The sequence below is a fragment of the Sus scrofa genome, chromosome 14 (genome assembly GCF_054392235.1).
Source record: "Sus scrofa isolate SSC_HxYL_T2T_F1_AM1 chromosome 14, Sscrofa_HxYL_maternal_Yorkshire_Landrace_v2.0, whole genome shotgun sequence".
In the NCBI taxonomy this organism is placed as follows: domain Eukaryota; kingdom Metazoa; phylum Chordata; class Mammalia; order Artiodactyla; family Suidae; genus Sus; species Sus scrofa.
This window is the reverse complement of record NC_139396.1, coordinates 25,369,516-25,392,361: the sequence shown is the minus strand read 5'-3', so window position 1 is coordinate 25,392,361 and position 22,846 is coordinate 25,369,516. Positions and strand designations below refer to the sequence as shown.

General features: G+C 43.9%; 1 long non-coding RNA gene across 2 annotated transcripts in view; it reads left to right on the top strand.

Annotated features, from left to right (window-relative positions):
• LOC146396416 (uncharacterized) overlaps nucleotides 1-22,253 on the top strand; it is a 31,123-nt gene extending 8,870 nt beyond the window's left edge. The window contains exons 2-6 of one of the 2 annotated variants that reach the window (XR_014826438.1): nucleotides 253-337; nucleotides 4,935-5,042; nucleotides 5,595-5,696; nucleotides 6,440-6,576; nucleotides 19,148-22,253. This is a non-coding gene — a long non-coding RNA (uncharacterized LOC146396416). The remainder of the gene's footprint in view (nucleotides 1-252; nucleotides 338-4,934; nucleotides 5,043-5,594; nucleotides 5,697-6,439; nucleotides 6,577-19,147) is intronic. The other variant, XR_014826437.1, reaches the window with a different exon arrangement.
• Nucleotides 22,254-22,846: the final 593 nt, after the last annotated feature.

Below are 22,846 nucleotides of genomic sequence, written 5' to 3'. Positions count from 1 at the left end.
TGGCCTCACTCAGTGGGTTAAGGATCCAGTGTTGCCATGAGCTGTGGTGTAGGTCGCAGATGCAGCTTGGATCCTGAGTTGCTGTGCCTGTGGCTGGCAGCTGTAGCTCTGATTTGACCCCCTAGCTGGGGAATTTCCAAATGCTGAAGGTATGGACACAAAATAAATAAATAAAGAACTGAGTCTCAAGTATGAAATGTACAGTTTGGGGAACACGGTCAATAATTATGTCGTCTGTTTCTATGGTGACAGGTGGTGACAAGATTCATCGTGATCATTCTGAAGTGTATAGAAATAATGAATGACTACGTTGTGGATCAGGAACTAACAAAATGCGGTAGGTCAATGACACTTCAAAAGCAAGCAAGCCAGCAAACAAACTCATAGAAAAAGATTAGATTGGTGGCGAAGGGAGTCGGGTCGGGGTGGGATGAGGGAGAGTTGAATATAGTCGGTCAAAAGGGATAAACTTCCAGTAATAAGCTGCATAAGTACTAGAGATGTGGTGTACAACGTGCCAAACATAATTAACACTGATGTGTGGTCCGTGTAAAAGTTGCTGAAATAGTCAATCTTAAGAGTTCTCATGACAAAGAAGGAATATTTTTTTCTATTTCTTTAATTTTGTTTCTACACGAGAGGGTGAATGTTCGTGGAATGCATTGTGGTAATAATTTCATGATGTGTGTAAATCAAATCATTATGCTATACCTCTTAAACTTATACACGGCCGTATGTCAATTATATCTCAATAAAATTGGAAGGAAAAAAAGAATACAGTTTGGCTATTGGCCTTGAGTTGGATTTTAAAGATAAAAACCTCCTTTTTTGTAAAAAAAAAAAAAAAAAAAAAAAAAAGAATGGATGATTTATTTTTCTTTTTTTCTTCTTTTTTCTTTTTCAGGGTCCCATCCTCGGCACATGGAAGTTCCCAGACTACGGGTTGAATTGGAGCTGCAGCTGGCAGCCTACACCACAGCCACTGTAACTCAGGATACAAGGCGCATCTGTGACCTACACCACAGCTCATGGCAACATCCGATCCTTAACCCACTGAGTAAGGCCGGGGATCAAACCTGCCTCCTCATGGATACTAGTCAGGTTTGTTGCCACTGAGCCACCATGGGAACTCCCTGAATGATTTATTTTTAAACAAATATAGGAAAATACAAAGATGAAAGTCAAAATGACTACAAATTGTACCACCCAGAAATGAGCATCATTATAAGTAGGTGAACATCATTCTGGAATCTTCCTCTACAAATATACAGATAGAAGGGTGTGTGCTTTCAGGGAAACAGAGTCACATAAGGAAACTATTTTATTTTATTTATTTATTTATTTATTTTGGTCTTTTGTCTTTTTAGGGCCACACCTGTGGCATGTGGAGGTTTCCAGGCTAGGGGTCTAATCGGAGCTGTTGCTGCCAGCCTACACCACAGCCACAGCAATGCCAGATCCAAGCTGTGTCTGTGACCTACACCTCAGTTCACAGCAATGCCAGATCCTTAACCCACTGAGCGAAGTCGGGGATTGAACCCGAAACCTCATGGTTCCTAGTCGGATTTGTTTCTGCTGCTCCTCGACGGGAACTCCAAGGATCCTATTTTAAAATAAATGTAATTAATTTAATTTTAATTGATCTTCACTGAAGAAAAAGATCCTGGCGTTAAATTGTAAGAATCTCTGAACTTCAAACAACTTTGTTGTCACCACAGGGGAGAGCTTTTCCTGAAAGATTCCTTTAAGTTTAAAAAGGGAGATTTAAAAACATTAAGATATGAGAGTTAGGATATTTAAGTGACATTTCCCCACTTAATCTCTCTGACACTTTTTTTTAAATTTTAATTTAATTTTTCATTTTTAATGTTCACAATGATTGTCTAGACAACTTTTCTTTGGCAGTAATTTGGTTTCCAGAGGTGTCTGTTATGTTTCTTACTTTTCAGTGGATTTCCTGATTACAAATGATGTTTTGGACTGAGTTTGTTTGTTTTGTTTTGTTTTGTTTTGTTTATCTTTTTTGCCTTTTCTAGGGCCGCTCCCACGGCATATGGAGGTTCCCAGGCTAGGGGTCCAATCGGAGCTGTAGCCACTGGCCTACGCCAGAGCAACAGCAACGTGGGATCCGAGCCGCACCTGCGACCTACACCACAGCTCCTGGCAAGGCCGGATCGTTAACCCACTGAGCAAGGCCAGGGACCGAACCCGAAACCTCATGGTTCCTAGTCAGATTCGTTAACCACTGAGCCATGATGGGAGCTCCTGAGTTTGTTTCTTTTTCCTTAGGGCTTCCGCGTCACTTTCCATGCCATTTTGTTGTTTTATCCCAAGTTATTGTTTTGCTGACAATTTCTTATTAGTATATTCTCTAATAGAGGCTGGTAAGCTTTTTATGGAAAGGGTGAGATAGTAAATATGTTGGGCTTTGCCAGCTCTGGCTCAGCTCTGAGTTGAAACCTGAAAGCAACCATAGAAAATGCATTGTCACAGGGGTGTGGCTGTGTGCCGATAAAACTTTATCTACAAAAAAAGTGATGGGTCAGTTGGGGGTCTGTTTGTTGTCTACTAGTAGTTCTTTGTGTGGCGGAAGGGACGACATTTTTATTTTAAAAAGTTATCTTGTTGCATAGTAGGTGAGAGACAGTCTTAGATGCAGTTTCTAGGGATGATTTTAGCCCAGAAATACTTTAAATATTTTTCTGTTCTTGTGGGACATCAAGCTTGTGCTTCTGGATAGGACATGGTCTGAGACTGGCCACAAGGTAGACCAGCTTTACTGGAGTTACATGTCGATGGGAAGACTTGGCGCCAAAGACGTGAATCAACTTTGCTCAAAGACACGTGAACGATTAGTCTTCGAAATGAAGCTTGAATAGAGACCTTTTAAAATTTTTTTCTCAAGTTTCGATTTAGGTAAAATTCATAAAACATAACATTTTTCATTTAAAAATTATTTTATTGAAATATAGTTGATTTACAATGCATTGGTTGCTACTATATAGCAAAGTGATTCAGTTATACATATATACATATTGATGATTTAGTTATACATATTTTGCATATTCTTTTCCATTAATATAGCTCCCTATGCTATACAGTAGGACCTTGTTTTTTATCCATTCTGTACATAATAGTTTGTATCTGCTAATCTCAATCTCCCAGTCTATTCCACCCCCACCACCCCCTCCCCCTGGTCAACCGCAAGCCTATCCTCTATGGCTTTGAGTCAGTTTCTGATTCGTGGAAGCTCATTTATGTTATAGTTTAGATTCCACATATGAGTGATATCATATTACATTTGTCTTTCTCTATCTGACTTACTTAGCTTAGTATGAAAATCTCCAACTGCATCCACGTAGCTGCAAATGGCATTATTTCTTTTTTGTGGCTGAGTAGTATTCCATTGTGAGTGTATGTATATGTATACACACACACACATACACACCTTATATCTTCTTTAGCCATTCATCTGTTGATGAACATTTAGATTGCTTCCGCATTGTCTATTATAACCAGTGCTGCTATGAACATAGGGATGCATGTATCTTTTTGAATTATAGTTTTGTCCTGATATTCATCAGGAGTGGGATTGCTATTGTAAGTCTATATTTAGGTTTTTTGAGGGACTTCTGTACTATTTTCCATAGTGGCTCCACCAATTTACATTCCCACCGACACATGTAGTAGAGTTCCCTTTTTTCCACATGCTCTCCAGGATTTATTATTTGTAGACTTCTTATTGATGGCCATCTGACCAGTGTGAGGTGATATCTTATTGTGGTTTTGATTTGCATTTCTCTGATAACTGCTAATAAAGAGCATCTTTTCATGTGCCTATTGGCCATTTGTATGTTTTCTTTGGGGAAATGTCTATTTAGGTCTTTAGTATTTTGAAGTGAATTATTCACTGGCATTTAGTACATTCATAATGCTATGTAATCACCACCTCTATCTACCTCTAAAACATTTTTTTTTTGCTTTCTTTTTTTTTTAAGGGCCGCACCTGTGGCACATGGAGGTTCCCAGTCTAGGGGTCCAATAGGAGCTACAGCTGCTGGCCTAGACCACCGCTGCAGCAACTCAGGATCTGAGCTGAGTCTGCAGCCTCCACCACAGCTCATGGCAATGACAGATCCCTAACCCACTGAGCGAGGCCAGGGATCAAACCCGAATCCTTATGGACACTAGTCAGAGTTTTTTCTTCTGTGCCACAGGGAACTCCCTAAAACATATTTATCACCCCAAAAGGAAGCTTTGTATTCATTGAGCAGTCACTTCTCATTCTTCCCTGGTTCCAGCCCTGATGAATAGCAATCTGCTTTCAGTTTCTATGAATTTACCTATTCTGGGTATTTCATACCAATGAAATCATACAATACATAAACTTTAGTGTCCAGCTTTTCTTTTCTTTTCTTTTCTTTTCTTTTCTCTTTTGTCTTTTTAGGGCTGCATCCACAACACACAGAGGTTCCCAGGGGTCGAATCAAAGCTGTAGCTGACGGTCTACGCCACAACCACAGCAGATCTGAGCCGCTTCTTTGACCTACACCACAGCTCATAGCAATGTTAGATTCTTAACCCACTGAGCGAGGCCAGGGATTGAACCTGCGTCCTTATGGATACTAGTCAGATACATTAACCACTGAGCTATGATAGGAACTCCGGTGTCTGGCTTCTTGAATTAAGCATCCTGTTTCTGACAGTCATCCACATTGTAGCATGTATCAATACTTTAATCCTCTGCATGGCTGGAAAATAGTTCACTGTAGGTATGTAACATAGCCTATCCAGCATCCATTCCACTATTGGATGGGACAAAAAAAAACTATTCATGGAAATTTGGGCAATTTCCTCCTTTCAACTATTATGAATAGTGCTGCTAATGAACATGCATGGAGATGTATTTGAGTCCCTATTTTCAATCCTTACAGGTGTATCTTAGGTGTGGGGTTGTCAAATCATAGAATTCTCTGTTTAACTTCTTGAAGAATTTCCGACCTTTCCCCCAGGAGCTGCCAGTTTGTATTCCCACCAATGAGGTATGAGAGTTCCAGGTTCTTCACATCCTTGCCAACTCTTGTTATTTTCCACTTTTTGGGTGAACATTATTGATTTTTGACTTTCAGTGCTCTTATCCTTAGAGTCACAGGATTATTCTCAAACTTTCAGTTGAACGATTTTTGTAATTATGGCCCCTAACATAATTCGAGATGCACAATCTGTGTCATTGAATATTGATAAATTTTCTTCTAAGAGTCTGAATTCCCAGGGAATGTTCACTGATCTTGATGACAAAATTTCAAAATATTGTTAGTGAATTCTAATTTATTTTAAAGTCTGAGAACAGCAGAAGATCTTTATGGTTTTCCTATCAGAAGGACAAGGGAGGAGTGCAAGTCCATCTGCTAGGGTTGCTTTGGGGGTATTTGCTTCCTTGAGTAGGATACTGGACAAGAATGCCTCCTAATGTCCTTTCCATCTACATTGTAAAAATTCGAATATTTATGGATGGCTTTCTGAGACTGTACCAAACCCTGAGAATACTGTAATGCATGGTTTTAAAAATGCACTTTGTTGTCTCGCCACATTAGAGTAGAATGGGAACTGGTGTCCAAAAATCCAACTTAGATGGAAGGTTGCAAATCGAAACGCCAAGGATCACTGCTATGTGGAGAGCGAGCAGGATGAGGAGGGTAAGTGACTCTTCCAGTTTGATGCCCTAGATCTGAAGCAGCCTTCCACAGCATCCCTGGACTCTGGCTGTTAGCTGGCCCGTCTCCTTGGAATCTATAGCCTCGTAAATCTGCCAGCAAAACTGGCCAGGTGCATGTTGCCCAAGCCCAATGTTTCCCCCCAAGCAAGGAGAGGCATAAATCCCTTTGCATCTGGTCCTGCAGCTCTGCTGCACTTGGACCCATCCAAGTCACAATTGGCTCTTTGAAAGAAAATATCTTTTTTTTTTCATGGTCTTCTCCATCTTAGACTCACTCCATGCACCCGGGGAGGACGTTTTAGAAAAGAACCTTCTTCTTGGAGGTCAACATTCCCACAGGGAAAGGAGCGGTCTCCTTGGAGCGGGTGACCATAGAAAAACCCCCATGTATGACTAGGCTGGCACCTACCTCTTCTGATGAACAGTGCTGCAAATCAAGCAGGCTTTTTGCTGTATATACATATGGAATGAGGTTTATTTATGAGTGGGAAGAAACCTATAAAGAAGAGTTATTAAGTCCAGGAGGAACTGATTTATATCATAGTAAAATTCAGACTATAGTTCAGCCAGAGGAATGACAGTCTCTGACAGGTGTCCATGAATAAATTCCCCTTCTTCCAAAGCATTCTCTTTGCTAGCCACTGGCCAAATTCTTCAGCTGGCTTGAGGAATTTTCCCATTCTGCCCTTCTCCTCATTTTCCTCTTCTTCATGATCCCTACAGCTCCAGGAGATGAGAGTGAGGAGGGCTACACCGCCAGCAGTTTTGAGAAACTGCATCACCCTATGTGGATTTTCATAGCCTGGAAGCTGAGATGTTTCTCTTCTGCATGGTGGAGTCTGGCTAGGAAGGAAGCCCAGGTAGGTTTCAGCGTGGATACCTGGCTCCTGTCAGTAAACACATGGGATCATAGCACCCCCCGGGGCTGGATGGCACAGAGTTCTGCGTTTTAAAACTTTGTGGATAAGAAGTGTTTAATGAGATCCTGGCCTCCAGCAGCCATGGCTGCTAAAAAGCTCAGCATACTCAGATCTTTGGCCAGGAGTTCTGCACCTGAGGATGCGCCAGAGGCTGTCTGTCCTCTGTGGATGCAGGCGACTGGGGCTTCTTGGGACTCCAGCCTCATCTGCATTCAGGTGGGACATGATGCCTTTCCAAGCATCCGCTGCAGTGGTTTGTGTCTGCAAGGATAATTGTGCAAAAAGCACAGAGTGGCTTCTATTAAACGGAGTTGGGATGCTGAATGCATAAATATGGTGAGGAGTTATCGATATTTTATATCTATCTGTCTATCTATCTATCTATCTATCTATCTATCTATCTATCTATGTTCCATCTATCAAACTATCATCTATCGATTATCTGTCACCGATATTTATTTATCATCTATTATCTATCTATCTCTAGCCATCCATCCCTCTTCTTATCCATCTTTATACCAATATCTATTTGTCTAACTCTCTGTCTATTAACTTACATAGAAATACACAGAGTCCATGACCAAAATCTCATTACAAAACCTGTTCAGATGGAAACTTTATGATGAACTATGTTCTTTCCTTTCTTAAAACAACCTCCTATGGAAGTGTTCATGGATAAAAGTAGGGATGAATATCAAACACATGGACACCCCTTGAAGGGTTTCAGCTTAATGTGATATCAGCCATCGAAAGCCTTCCATCATCAATTCTCAAAGGAAGGAGTTTTAAAAGCACTTTCCTCCCAATTATCCACTAGGGCCTTCTAGGTTTTTGTGGGCAAGGATGAGAGGTGGCCTCCATAGCCCTGAGCTTCTGATCTCACACTCTCAGTCATCAGTCAGACAAGGTCCATCTGCTTTCTGAGGTCTGGGGAGAGGGGCGCTGACCCCAGGACTTTGTCCTGACCATAGTAGGGCACCTCTAAGATGAAGCCATACAATCTCTATGCCAGGAAGCTAGCAATTCACTGCAAATTCTGTTACCGGTATCCCCTGGAGCAGGAGAAAGAGGAGTCTTGTGTTCGCAGCTCTAAGCTTGGCACTGGAGCAAAAAATATCTGTTATCTGCGTGAGACATTCTTCTCTAGGGAACAAGCAAGAGAGGACCACATTCCCTGCGTAAAACATGATGGACACATTTCCAGGTCACAGACACAATTTCAAGTGTTATCTAGTAATTTGGAATCCTCTTTCCCATCACAAGATGGAGAAATATCAAGCAAAATATACTCAATCTTGTAAGACCATTCTGGATATATATATATATATATATATCTTTGCTTCGCTAAACCTGACCCATATTTGCTTTTCTTTCTTTCTTTCTTTCTTTCTTTCTTTTTTTTTTTCTTTTCTTTTTAGGGCCTCACCAGTAGCATACATATGTTCCCAGGCTAGGGGTCTAATCAGAGCTACAGTTTAATAGGAGCTACAGGTGCTGGCCTACACCACAGCCACAGCAATGCAGGATTGGAGCCACATCTGTGACCTACGCCATAGCTCATGGCAACCCCAGATCCTTGACCCACAGAGCGAGGCCAGGAATCAAACCCCCAACCTCATGGTTCCTAGTTGGATTCGTTTCCGCTGCACCATGATGGGAACTCCTCCTGACCCATATTTGGATCAACTTTAATTACCCATCTACCATAAATCCCTCGCTGATCCCCCAGCCGAAACCAAACTCTTCTTACACATCTACATAACGCGTTATCTGTTCTAGAACATATCACGTATGTTTTGTATTTTTCCGTTAACATTGTATATGTCTAACTCTTAATACCCTGGCAAAGTTGAGAGCAGACCTTTTGTCTTATGTGCTTATCTCAGAGTCCCTCTGGATCCTCCATCAGTGTTTGGTGTGGAATGAATGCAAGCTCCAAAAACACATGCTGGCTGGCATGGATCCTGTTCTTATTTCCAGATTGTTAGACATCTGAAATTTATCAACCAGGACCCCCCACCCCTGCCCTGCCCCACGAAGGTCCTGACTTTGGGATGTGAAGTCTTCTTGCCCAGAAGCCATCATGGAAGATGGGATTAGCAATGATGTGTTTGCCCAGCAGAGCCAAAGTCTATGTCTGGCTCACATCAGAGTCCTGTGAGAGTGGTGTGCCTCTCCTTGCACACCAATGCTCTCTTGCAAGCAGTGACTTGAGGATCTAAGTCTTTCATTTGCGACCTGCTATCTCCGAGGATGCTATGGGACGGGGAGGGAGAACAGGAGGATCGTGCAGGTTATTTTTAAGAGTTGGGACTACCAAGGGCTTATGAATTCTGCTCACCTCCCTTCTGCAGAATATCATTTCAAAGCCTTCCATCTAATGCATATAAGGTTGGGAAAGATGCATCTTCCCGTGACTCTCCCTGTGTACCCAAGAAACGCGAGCCATGTGGAAAGTTAGCATTGTTTCTGCCACGGTCTCTGAGATAGACTCTTGTTCTAGTCACATCGAAGAGGTCAGTGAAGCTGGAGAGCCATGGATGAGGGATTTACTAGCAATCAGGTTCAAGGGCTTTGGAGTGGATTTTAAGTGGTGGAAAGCCACTGGGGATGCTTTGGAACAGAGAAGTGACATGATCAGACTTGGATTTTGAGAAGGACTCAAATCCTATTCCCATTGGCCCTTCCCAGATTCTCTGGCTCTGATTGGCTCATGGAAGGCAGCTGCCTCTTCACCCCCACAGCTCCCACCTTCTCATTCTTCTGACATTGCAGCCAGTGGTCCACCAGCTACAGACGTGATGCTCAGTGCATAGGTCGGTCCCAGCAAGACTGTAATGCTAAAGTATTTTCTATCTTATTTTTTGTTTGTTACTTTGGCCGGGGGGGTTGGGGCTCACCCATCCCTTTAAATATACAGTGTCCTTGAGCAGTTTGGGATAGCTTCCTTTAGAAAGGGAAGATGTAACAAATCCATCCGTGCTACATTACCAGAGACAACACATACAACCTCCTAGGTAGGTGGTGGGTAGGATGAAGTATTTGAGTTTTAGCAGAGGATGCCTGGAGAGGGCAGAAAAGAGGATAGGGAAATTTATCTTCAAAGAAGAAACTGAGCTGTGTCTGTGGTACCACAGTTTTACCTTCTGGACCAGTCACACCAAACGGGGGGTTAAGAACACTTGACACGAGGGTCTCAGCTCCAGGAAGGACGACCACGAACAGACCTCACCACCAGCCCCTGCAGAAGTGCTTTTGCAGCCGACACCATTGCTCTTCACTCATATCCCTCGATAACCCAGTGGCCTGGCAATCTCTCCCCTTCAGCACTGGCAGGAACAACATTCTTTAAAGGTGAAAGTACAGTTTAATTTCTAGGCTCATCCAGGCGTGGACTGGGCTGCATAGGAGGCTGATAATGAAATATTGGTGGTGCATATTTGATAATGTGCTGCACGCAACTCAAGCTGAATGAATGCCTTCCTGTGGGGGTCTGCACCCCTGTCTGCCCAGAGTGGGGGCGGGAGGGGGCTCTGTCAAGCCAGGACTTTGCTTTCTTGGGCTCTTTCTAAGCAAGAGACCTGCCTTCCTTCCCCGGCCCCCCTCTCCCCTGAACAAAGGCAGAGGGAGGGGTAGGAGAGAAGACAAGAGAAAAAAAGAAAGAGCGCTCCTTCTCCTCCAACTTGCGCTGCTCTAAACTGAGATCCTACAGAGAATGGTATTTCTCTCACCGTGGTTTCCCAGTGACAATGGGGTCAGAGAAAGCATTTTTCAAAAAAGAGCTTCTTTTCTCAATTTATAGCAGAACATTCAGTAGCAAGCAGCAAAATGAAATAGGTCTCTGTTATCTCTCCCCCCAAAAGAGACAGCCCGTACAAGGGAAGGAGATAATTCCCGTCTGGCTTTTATATGCCTCATAAAACGCCTTGTGCAGGCATGTAAAATATATGGGACCGGGCAGACATACGAGGCGAGGGAAGGTACAACCCCCCAACTTCTCACACTTTGGAGGCTGGAGGACAGCAAAGCAGAGAGCTGTTCTCTTTTGGGGGTGGTGTGGGGCAGGTAAGGACAACAACGACTGAGAAGTCCCCCAAATATACCCTCTTTATTGACCTCCCTTGGCGGTTGACAGTCTGGAGGTAAAAGCAATCATCATTATCATCAGTAATTATTATTATTAATAGAAATGCTATTATAAAGCCTGTTTTTTCACTTTGCCCACCTGTGACTCAGCTTTCAACTGGCGAGGATACAACTTACAACTTGTTGAGTTCTTAGGCGATGGGGGTAAGCTCCCCACTAGAGTCTTACCATATATCTGCTCATGAGATTTAGCTCAAGTTGCATAGGCCAATTTGTACATACACTGGCATGCATATATTATAATTCCAGCCCTAGACCTCCAGGAACTTATGGGTGGGTGCTTTTGCTTGAGCATGAACATTTACGCCAGGCTCAGAGCTGTGCTCCAGAGGGGAGAGTTGGGTGGCAGCTGCCTGACTCCCACCTTAGATGCTCTTTCTTTGGAACGTCTTCCACCATATCTCTCCTCAATCGTTTGGCCAAAGGATGTTAAAGAAACACACCAAATTGTTCCTGAGAATTAGCCAAGAAGCAGCTTGTGGACTGAGGGATGGAGGAAGGAGGGCATCTATTCTCAGAAGACAAGACTAATTGGATTGGGGACTGCAATATAGTCCATTTGCAAAGTTAGAGGCCAGCGATGAGGACATATGGGTGCCTGGGTCAATGGGGGTGGAGGAGATAAAGGAGATAGATTCCTGCCTTCCACTCTCTTTCATTCCTTCCTTTCTGTTTCCTTCCATCCTCCCATAAATAACTCGGAGAACTTCATCTACACAGAATACTATGCTAGGGTTTAAAGGCAGCTTAGTCAGAGCCTCCTAGGAGTCAGTGTTAATTCTCCAGACCAGTGGGTCCCCAAAGTAGGGGAGTTTTAACAATACAGATATACAATCCCTATGTCAGGCCAACAGAATCAGAATATCGAAGGAGCAAAGTCCAGTAGTTTCCGCTTTAAAGTGGCACAGAGACTCTCCTGGGAAACCAGAGAGGAGCGTCTGTGCTGAACCATCCTGTGTTCCCAGGAAGGAATCAACTGGCTTGATCCAGTCACAAAAGGGCAAAGGATTGGGGTAGAGCTTGCTTCCACTCTAGCAGTGTACTTTGCTGCTTGTGGGCTTTCCCAAACCTCAGATTTTTCACCTCTAAAGTGGAGGTTTTGGTGGGACTGGATGTGGTGATATTTGCAAGGAGGCTTCCTAGTCTCTAAAGGACCTAGCAGTGTGAGCCCCTCTTCTCGTCTTCTCAGAGACTTCATCATCTTTCCTGCAAGCCCTGGGGAGGACCCATCCCTCCTCTTCTGCTCCGTCTGGTTATTCTTGCCACTGCACGGAACCTCCCCTCTCAGTGTCTCACCAGCCCCTTTCCCTGTCTTTACACAGGCTTCGGTCACTTCATCCTAAAAATCTCTTTCCTCAAGAGTGTTACTCTCTTAAGCTCCCTTTTTGCCTCCCTCCTTTCATGCTCGAGCAGACTATTGAAAATAGAGGATACTCTCTCTGCTCCCATTTTCTCTGTACACCTTGACTCCATTCCTTAAATGTTGCAACATCATGTCTATGCCCCCACTATTCCATAAAAACTGCTCCCCCAAAGGTAACAAATGGCCACTAACTATGGACCAGCCAACAGTTCCTCCTCAAATTCACCGCAGCATTAGGCAGCTTTGTTTTGTCCTCTTCATGGCATTCAGTGTGCTATGTTGGCCACACTTTTTTTTTTTTTTTTGGTCTTTTTGTCTTTTTAGAGTCACACCCATGGCATATGGAGGGTCCCAGGCTAGGGGTCCAATTGGAGCTGTAGCCACCAGCCTACACCACAGCCACAGAGATGCAGGATCCGAGCTGCATCTGTGACCTACACCACAGCTCATGGCAACAACGGATCCTTAACCCACTGAGCGAGGTCAGGGATCGAACCTGAGTCCTCATGGATGCTAGTCCAGTTCATTAACCACTGAGCCATGACAGGAACTCCTGGCCACACTTTTTTCTTTAAACCTCCTAGTTTCAAATATCAGCTCTAGACAGATGTTCTCAGATCTGGCCTACCTTGAGCTCCAGTTCTTCACTGTGTATAGCTTTCCTCTAACCCTGAAAAATCTCAAAATCAGCATGCCTAGATGAACCTGTCATGCCTTTTTGTATATCAGTTAGGATGATCTTGGCTGCAGATAGTGGAAGCCTGAACAACGGAAACAATAATGATTTTTTTTTTTAATCATTTTAGGGCTGCATCTGCAGCATATGGAAGCTCCCAGGTGAGGGGTCAAATTGGAGCTGCAGCTTCTGGCCTACACCACAGCCACAGCAACACAGAATCCGAGCTGCATCTGAGACCTACACTACAGCTCACGGCAATGCCGGATCCTTAACCCACTGAGTAAGGCCAGGGTCCGAACCCGTGTTCCCATGGATACTAAGTCAGGTTCATGACTGCTGAGCCACAACAGGAACTCCAATAATGAAATTTTATTATCTTACATACTGATAAGTATGGAGACAACATAGTCCTAGGTTTGGTTGATTCAGTGGCATTGAGAGACCAAATTCTTTTCATTTGTTCATTTTTCCATCCTCTGGGTACTGGCTTGGTTTTTTGGACTGGTTTCCCTTTGGTTCCCAAGATAACCACTGCAGTTCCAGATGATGTATGAATATGCAAAATCAAAAGACAGGGAAAGGGCCTGTTTCTATTAGAACATCTATTTTAAGGAACCATAAAAATCCATTCCTGTGGTCCTCCAGAATAACTCATGTCTCATTGGATAGGATCACATTATATGCCCTGTCTAAGCTACTCATAGGCCAGGGGTATGGAAAACTGTGGTTCCCTGAGACTTGCCTAAATTACATGGAAGCTCGATAACGTTAGTAAGAATGAAATGGAGGAGAGGAATGACTGTTGGATAGTCAAGCGACAAAGCTTCCCATTATTACTGCATCCTTACCCAACTCCCAGTTTGCCATGTGCATCATTGGTACCCATACAATCTCACTCCAACCCACGCCTGCCTGCCATCTTTCTCTGTTTCTATTCCAGCCATACCAAGCTACTTACGTTCCCTAATCTCAACACACAGTATGATGCCTCTGGCTTTTATTTTTTTTTTCCTTAAGCTCTTCTATAAATTTGGAATCTGGTTACTGTCTTTTGTTATCTGCTGATGTTTTATCAGAGACCTGACCTGGCTGATGGTGGGTGAGCATCAAGGCTTGTTCAACCTCCTTTGTATCTGGTCATCCTTCTAGCATGACTCCATTGGAGTTCTTACTGTGCAGTGTGTTTTTTTTTTTTTTTTTTTTTGAGGGCAGGGAAACAGCTACCTTCTGAAGGTCCAGGACTTGGCACAGAATCAGCACATTATAAGTTTCAAAAACTGTATATTGGATCAAAGACTGAGCAAGCAGGTTTAACTCTAGGTAGCTGTACCTGATTCAGTAATGCCTCCTCTGTTGCTGTCAGTCTTCTCCCCACTCCTAATACATAGGCAAAAATTTTCACTGATGCTTCAAGTGATGTTCGGATCATTTGACCCAGGGAAGCTGTCCAAGGAAGGTTTTTCAATGCCTGTCTCAGGAACAAGGCAGTATTTGGACCAGAGAGTATTTGGAAGAAAGCTTATAAATGAAAGATAGGACAGGAGATGGTTAAACAACCGTATTTCCACCCACCCCCACCCAAAGGAAACACCAATATTCTCTGAGTTCAGAATATTTGAAAAAACCCTACCAGATGCTATATTCAATAGACGTAGCCATAGAACATTGTAGCCACAGAACATTCTAGCCATAAGGGAACATAAGAGAATCAGTGGGCTTTTTCCTAAGCCGTGTTCATAATACAATGGCGATACTTAAGATGAGGACATGCTGCTTCGGTGTGGGGCCGGATTTGCCCAAGTTTCTGGGAAAGGTGGCCCTCTGTGTACATGTATCTAAGTGGCTTATTGCTGCCCAGAGGCTGAGCCCCTGATTGGAATGTGGGCTGTCTTGCTTGTGACAGAGGAGCGCTGGAATGTCAACAGCTGTGAGAGTCACTCTGCAGCCCCGCAGGTACCCTGGGGAGTGGCCTACCTTTATTTACCCAGAGTGGTCGGAGTTCCTGCAGGTTAGGCTAAAGACACCTGCAAGGCCCGTCCCCCTCTCTCGTCAGCTGGCTTGCTGTCCCCAGGCCTGCCAGCCATGGCTACTGTGACAGGGCTGTTTGTACTAATAAAGCGCACTGCAAACGCCATGACAGCTCACAGAGAAAGGAACTGCTGAGACCACTTTTCCTTTAAAGTTGAGCTGTGCCCATGGTGGGCTCTTTCCCCAGCCTCTCCAGTGCCCCTGCCTGGCTAAGGTGCTTTGATAATCTCGGAACTGGTCTCGCTGGAACAAAACAGGTCTAGAGGCAGGGGATTTCATCTCCGATGCCCTTCCCACACCTGCCACTTCCTTGCTCTTTTGTCTCTCTGGAAACTGTCTCTCCTCCCCCTCTCTCAGGCACTCAGCCTTCTCACCCAGCACAGGGCTTTCAGGAACAGATCAGATCTTCCTCATTTACACCTGAGCCTGGATCTAAGCCCCTTTAGTACATCTCTCAGGAACACCGGCCAATTAAATCTGCTACTACTCATAGAATGAAAGAAGCTGTTCTCTGTGCCCCTGTCAAGCATCAGTGAGTAGATACTGCCGTGGGAACACACACCTATGCGCATGTCTGCAGCACTTCAGCTCCGATGATGTTTCTCACGCAGCCTTTGGTCCTCACCACACCTCCAAGAGACAGAAGAGATAGATATTCCTCATGTCTTCATTTTATGAAAAAGGAGCTGTCGTTGTGCACCTGAGCAGAGCAGCTAGGACACCCCTGCCCCCCAACTAGAAAAAAAGAGTTCTGTGGCCATCAGATGGCAAATGTTCCCAGAGCTCCATCCTGAAGCCAGGATCTTCTAAGTGACAAAGCTTCAAGTGACCGTACCCTCCTCTGTGCCAGATCCTGGTATGCAGGATGCCAGACTATCATATCGTACCATATCGTGGTATGCCAGGATGCCTGACTCTCCAGGATACTGCAAAGGATGCTAAGGATGCCTCTAGTTGCAGTTGTCAGTTAATTCTAAAGGATTTCCCTCCCTAAACTAGCCGATCTCTTACCACCATTTTAGGGCACAGGGTTTTTTTGTTCTGCGGGGGGTTGTTTGTTTGTTTTGCCCCTCTGTAACCTTGAGGATTTGATATTCCCACTTGCTCCCAGTTTAAAAGGCCCTCCTCCATTCTTTGTTTTCTTTGTGAGGTCTCCCCAGACCCTAGGTGAGAGGGCTATGGACCAGCGCGTCTCTCATCATCATTGGACAGGAGTAATTTGTGTCTGCAAATTGCTGGAGATGAACTGGGGAAGGCAAAGAAAAAAGTCCTTTTTTGCAGGCAGAGACGACTGGAGAAATATTGTGCTCTGTGAAATAGATAAGCAGAAGAGCTGTTTATTCCCTTGGTGGCGTGAGGCCCGGCTTTGAGGCAGATAAATCGTTGCTGGTAATACAGTACTTAAACCAGAACTGACACCTTTTTATATCAACTGCAGAGAATTGCTTTTGTGAGGCTCTGATACAAAGGCTGCCACATGGCTTCTTCCTTGCATATCAATTGCGAGGCTGCCTGTTGCTTATCTCTTGCCTGCCCTTTGGGCAGCTGCCCCTGGTCTCAATGTGGCATCAAGGTCTGAAAAGGGCAGGGGAGGAGGGATGACCCCAAAATGTATGGGACAAGGCATTGGATGGAGTTGAGGTGATTGCCTGGTCCAGGGAGGTCCTCTCCACCCTTCCCACCCCATTTCTGAATCAGGAGCCACTGGGAACAGCTGATAGGGCTGAGCAGATGGGTGGTCACTGTACACACAGCCTTGGCCAGGCACCCGGGCCCCAGGGCAAATGGGCTGAAATTATTTTTAACTTCGTTCTTCAATAGACAATGATAATAATATACTTGCTGCAGATAAATTGAATAATAATGATAACCAAAGAAATATTTAGAATATCATATATATTTTGCTGTCTATCCTTCCAAGGGTAAATACATATTGTAATGTATATATATATGCCTTTTTTTTTTTTTGCTTTTTAGGGTCGGTCATATTGCATATGGAAATTCCCAGGCTAGAGGTCGAATCGGAGCTGCAGCTGCAAGTCTATGCTACAGCCACATCCATGCCAGATGTGGGCTGCATCTGCAACCCACGCCGCAGCTTGCAGCAATGCTGGATCCTTAACCCACTGTGAAAGGCCAGGGATCCAACCGACATACTCATGGATACTAGCTGGGTTCTTAACCTGCTTAGCTGCAACAGAAACTCCCATATTTCTTTTTTAAATAAAAATAAAATCATGCTGTTATAGAGTATATTTGCTGTTATAGAGAGAATCACGCAATTCTTATATGTGATTCTATTTGAAGCGGGGCCTTCATAGAGGTAGTTAGGGTTAAATGAGGTCATGAGGGCGGGCCTAATGCAACAAGATTGGTGACCTTAGAAGAAGGCATATGAAAGGTCTCCCTCCTTCTCTGCCAACTGAGGACACAGCACGAAGGTGGCCAGGCATCTGTAAGCCAGGAAGAGCATCTCATCAGGAACTCCAAAGCCTGGCACCTTGATCTGGGACTTCCTGCCTCCAGACCTGTCAAAATCCATTTCTATTGCTTAAGCCACACAGCCTATGGGATTTTGTCATGGCAGCACGAAAAGACCAAGACACCCTCTCTACATGGAGTTCTGCTCCTTTTGCCTCCGTGCTCAGCTTTAGTGTGTCATACACGCCTCTCTAGCACACATGCTCCCACGACATCACGGAAGGAGCTAAGTTTGGTGGCACCATTCCCACCCTTGGGAATCGCTGTGGATCTTGATCACCTTTTCATTTCTTGGCTTAGCAGCCAGCTTCCTTTGCCCTCTCCACACCACTTGACTCTTTCCGATGGAGGTAATGTGGAATCTGCAAGTGAGACTTTGGCACAGCAAATTACAGCTAGGTGCCAAATCCATCTCACCCCAAATCAGTTTCATTGCCCATAAAACAGGCTAATGATGTTGACATCCTATGAAGAAGGTGAAGACTAAAGAGGACAATATTTATCAGCAGGGGAGCTGGTGAATGCTCAGCTCAAATGAAAGCAGGTGTTGGTCCTCCAGTGCCCTCTCCACCCTGGTGTCTTCAGGCTCCTGTGATCCTCATGCACACTGAGGATCTTCTGGATGGGTACCTTTCTTTGTCTACCAACCTTAGTTCTCCTCTGCCCTCTCAAGGGTTCTTCAACCTCTGAAACTCCAACAGAAAGGAGCTCTGTTCTTATGGATATTTCACAATTCCCTAAACAGATGCACAGGCCTCTTTTGATTTTGAGGGTTTTACTGGTGATTGCCTTAGGGTAGCTGGAAGTGGGTAACAAGGGTGTCAGACACTTAGGAAGTCCCTTTGCTCTCAGAGCCGAGGGTCTGGGAGTCATGGATCCTGAGACTAGCCCAAGATCCTTTCCAGACCCTATTTTCCAGTGGTCTTTAGAAAAGATCTCTTTGGCTATTGTCCTAGGGATTGAAGTTACCCTTTCCAACCCAGCTAATGGGGTGCCCTCCCACCCCTTCCAAAGCACTAGCTCCCTCCTGGGCCAACACGTCACTCATGGTACAGAACCTGGAGCTGTGGGCACTTGGCTGAGCTGGAATCCCACATCCCCTGCCAATCTATAGCTTCCTTCCCAAGCAGCTGCCACCACACAATAGAATTAACATAAAACACAACTCGGCAGAGGCACATTTAATTTACAGTGATTATACTATCTATTATACAACACAATTTTAAGTACTACAAGCTCCCTGGAGAACAGGGGGAAAAAATGCATGTAAAAAGAACCCAACCCTCTCCAAAATCGCATAATGACAGAAGAATCTCGGTAACAAAATACAATTCATGGCATAATAAATAGTGTATTTTAAAGTACTTAACATTTCTCAATTCTCTATTTCATTCCCATCAGGAACTCAGTTTATTTCTAGTGGAGGAAAAAAGTATATGAACAATTTATTTCATTTTTAATTTAATTTTAATTTTTATTTTTTTTGCTTTTTAGAGCCACACCTGCAGCATGTGGAGGTTCCCGGCCAGGGGTTTAATCAGAGCTATAGCTGCCAGCCTACACCACAGCCACAGCAATGCAGGATCTGAGCCATGTCCATGACCTACACCACAGCTCACAGCAACACAGGATCCTTAACCCACTGAGTGAGGCCAGGGACCAAACCCAGATCTTTATGGTTCCTAGTCAGATTTGTTTCCACTGTGCCACAATGGGAACTCCAGTATATCAACAATTTAGAATTCTGAGGGACAATTTGAACTGAATGTGTTTTTTTGTTTTTGTTTTTTGTTTTTGTTTTTTTTTTTAAACAGGGTAAATGTTGGGTGGGTTTCCCGTTGGACGGAACAGTTGAATTCTGCTTGTGCACCCCAGCCAGCCCTGAACCCTGAGACCACAACCTTGCTCTGGGAGAACTCCAAGCCTTCTGTGCATAGAGTCCACAGGGATGGCCAAAAGACGGGAACTTTCATGACCTCCAGTCCTGATTCCACCATTCTCTAGTCATGTGACCACTCTGATCCTCAGTTATCTCGTCTGCAGGATGGGGATAACCCCAGCTCCCTCATAATTTATCATGAGAATTTGATGAGATCCTATAAAGTAGTTAGCCAAGTTCCTAACATATAAAAAGAGCTCAATGATCCTTTATTCCCTTCTTGCAAATTTTTCTGCCTTCTATTCCCTTCCCTTCTGGAGTAAATGGAGAGAGAATGCTTTTTTCTAAAGGAATGGGTCATGAAAAGTTGGCTTCCAGGTAGCCCTGGGAAGATCTTGGAGACAAGAAGATCTTAAGCAAATTTCAAGTAGCCTCAGCGTCTTGAAGGTACGCATCAACCTGGAGGCATTGCAGGTATGAATCCCATCCGGAAGCAGAGGCCTAGAAGGATAGGCCCTGAGATGAAGCAGTCCCATCCCTGCTTCTCAAGCCACCAGAGTGAGGAGTGTTGTGTGTATAAGCAGTGCAGTGTGATGACCCTAACATGGACGGGAGAACAGAACACGGTGAGGGAAAGAGTAAGGAGCCTTTTCTGGTTTCCCAGAGGTGGTACCATGTGGACTGTGGAAAGGAGTTACAGAGAATCACTGCACCTGGCCCACATCTGTACTGATTGAATATCACTCTGGTTCTCAAGAGAAGAAGGAGTTTCAACCTTTCTTCATAGCCTGCCTGGCAAACTTTATGGCCAGGATGACTTTCAATCAATGCAACACTTATGACCTGGGTCCCTGCACTGTGCCAGACACCATAGCATCAACACAAAGATGAAGTCAATACAAAGTCATCCTGCTTTGTAGAGGGCACATTTCAGACAGTACACAGGAGACTAAAGCACTGCAGAGTAAAATGTGTGCCCTCAAGGAGCTAAAACCAACTGAGCCACAGGCATTCAAAAGTTCAATGTGGGGTGCCTCTTTGGATGTGGAGGGGAAAAAAATCTCAGCTAAATGAGATAGGTTACTTTTGGGACTGTTGCAGACAGTGGTATGCCCCACCATAAGCTTTGTGCTATACTTTGTACTGGTTTTCTTATGTCCACACTTCTGGGAGGGTTGTGAGACAAACTTCATATACTAGAACCTGTTACTTAATCATTCTCTTTGGTATTAAGCGAAAGAAGCAGATCTCAATCAGTTCACACATATTCACTCTGCAACTTAATATGTGCCCAACACCTGGAGAGTTGAGCTCTGTGGGGGATATAGATCAATAACCAATGTGAATAATATTAACAGGTCACAGAACACCTTATCATATATTTTGTAATCCTCACAACAAACCTGTATCACCAAGCAAAATATAGTCATATACATGAATATAATTTAATGTTATTTTCATCTTCATCAATGCAATCTTCATCTTGCAGAGAGAACCACGAGGAGCAGAAATGTGTCTGTCTTCAGGTCACACAGCTAATAGGTGGCAGTGTCATGAGGCCATGTCTTTGGATTCTAAATCCTATGCTCTTTTCACAGTTTCATTCTGCCTCTTACAAATATATGCTAGAAAGATTATGGTGCTTGAAGATTATTGCTGAAATATCTAGTACATTATGTAATATGAATTCCAAAAATATTGTTGACCCTTGGGTCACATATGTAAATGAAAGGGGAAATAATCATGCTTTTGCTAGGAAAGCTCCCAACTCCAGATGTTTCCTCTTCTTAATGACATGCCTGGTCTCTTAGATCAACTCTTGTATTGGCCACACTTCACCCCTCTTTCTCTTGCTTCCTTCTGTTCTGTTCCCTTAACAGAGTTTATAGTTTTATATAAAAATGAAAACTGGCCCCTTCTCTCTGATTTTTCCTAGTCCTATTTAACCCATTTTAAGCCACCAAATACTTCCCTCATGCTCCTTATGAAATTCTCTTCAGGTGCCCAGCATGTGTCTGGGTACGGGTACAAAGATAAAGCCACATTATAATCCACTCATTGTCTTTGTTGTTGCTGTAGACTGGAATAGATTGCATTTAAAATGATATCATTTGGCTTTCCATAATTATTACCTTTTCTGGATAGTTCTTCAAAGTAAGGAGAACCAAAAACCCTCCCATTTAGTTCACTGGGCACAAAGAAGTCTCATTCTGTTAGAGTCTAGAACTCAGCCCTTGGCTTGGCCATCACAGTGATGCTGGGATTTGGGCCCCAACAGAATCCTGTTGGTGGAATAGAGATAGTTTTTTTTTTGGCCAAAGAGAGGCGGGAGAGGGTCTGAATATTAAGAGGATTTCAAATGGAAAAATATCATAGCCTAGCTTGTTGACAATTTCTATCTAGGAAATAAGGAAGAAGGAAAAACAAGACCTCAACACGTAAAGCAACCCAAGATGTCAGAACCACTTACTGAATAATCTAGTTGGAAAAGAAGCCAATTTAGCAAAGAGAGAGTAAGTTCAGAGGTGAAGGAGAACTGCTTTAGTTTCATAGTTTTCTGTTTTCTATTTTCATAGTGATAAGTATTATATAAATATCCCTGGTATATTTTAGGGATTTATTGAAAGGGAAAAGGGAGGGAAGGGAGGAAAAAGGAAGATGGGAGAAGGAAGGAAGGGAAGAAGGATCTTCTCATGAAGACTTGGAGATGTCATGTTAGAGTAAAATCAGGAAGGTGTCTGCCAAAGAGAAAGAAAACCTCATGGATGAGGAAGTCACCATCACATTTTCCTCCTGCACACGTGCGTAAAGGGAGGTAGGAGTAAATGACCAGACAGACATCTGTGGCTTTTCTGAAGCCTGGTCTTTACATAACAATTTTAAAAGAGAGAGATCAGAATGGAGAGGGAGGAGAGAGAAACTAAAAGAAAGGGAGAGAGAAAGAGGGAGTGAAAAGAAAGAGAAGGTGGAGAGAAGGAAGGAGAAGAAGAGGCAGGATGAAAAGAAAAAGAAAGAAATGGGGAAATGAAGAACAATAAAAAGAAGAATTTTTAAAAGTACTGCGATTTGGGGGAAGAAGGAAAAAAAGAAGGAGAGAGAGAAAATGTGGTTCCATTCCAAAGACGTGGTCTCTGTGGGTACGTGGGCACTACTGGAAAAGAGGAGGGGGCTCAGGCCATTGTGCAACTATTATTATATAATTAAATCTAATAACGGGATTCCACTGGGCGAGGTCACTGCTGCATTATGGATGGAATCTAATTTGATGAGACCGAGGCTTCTTGTATTCATGCTGCCTGATGGGGGGCCTGGGTAGTAGGGGAGCCCAGTTTGGAGAAATGAAAGGAACAGAGGATGAGGTGATTTGTTCTCCCTCCAGCTTTCCTGAATAGAAGCTGCTCCAGACTCAATCACATTCGATTATTCCCATTTGTAAGTCTCCCAGTCATAGCCTTGTCTCTCCATTAATTATGGCGATTAGCTTGAACTATTGTTGATGCTAATTAGACTGTGAAAAACGTGTTTGGGCTGCCCATTGGTTGGCATTCAGAAGGGGGAGAGGGGGTGGGGAAGAAATGGGGGAAATTGCCAGGAATTAATCTGTCCAGACTTGGACAGGCGCAGAGAAGAGAGT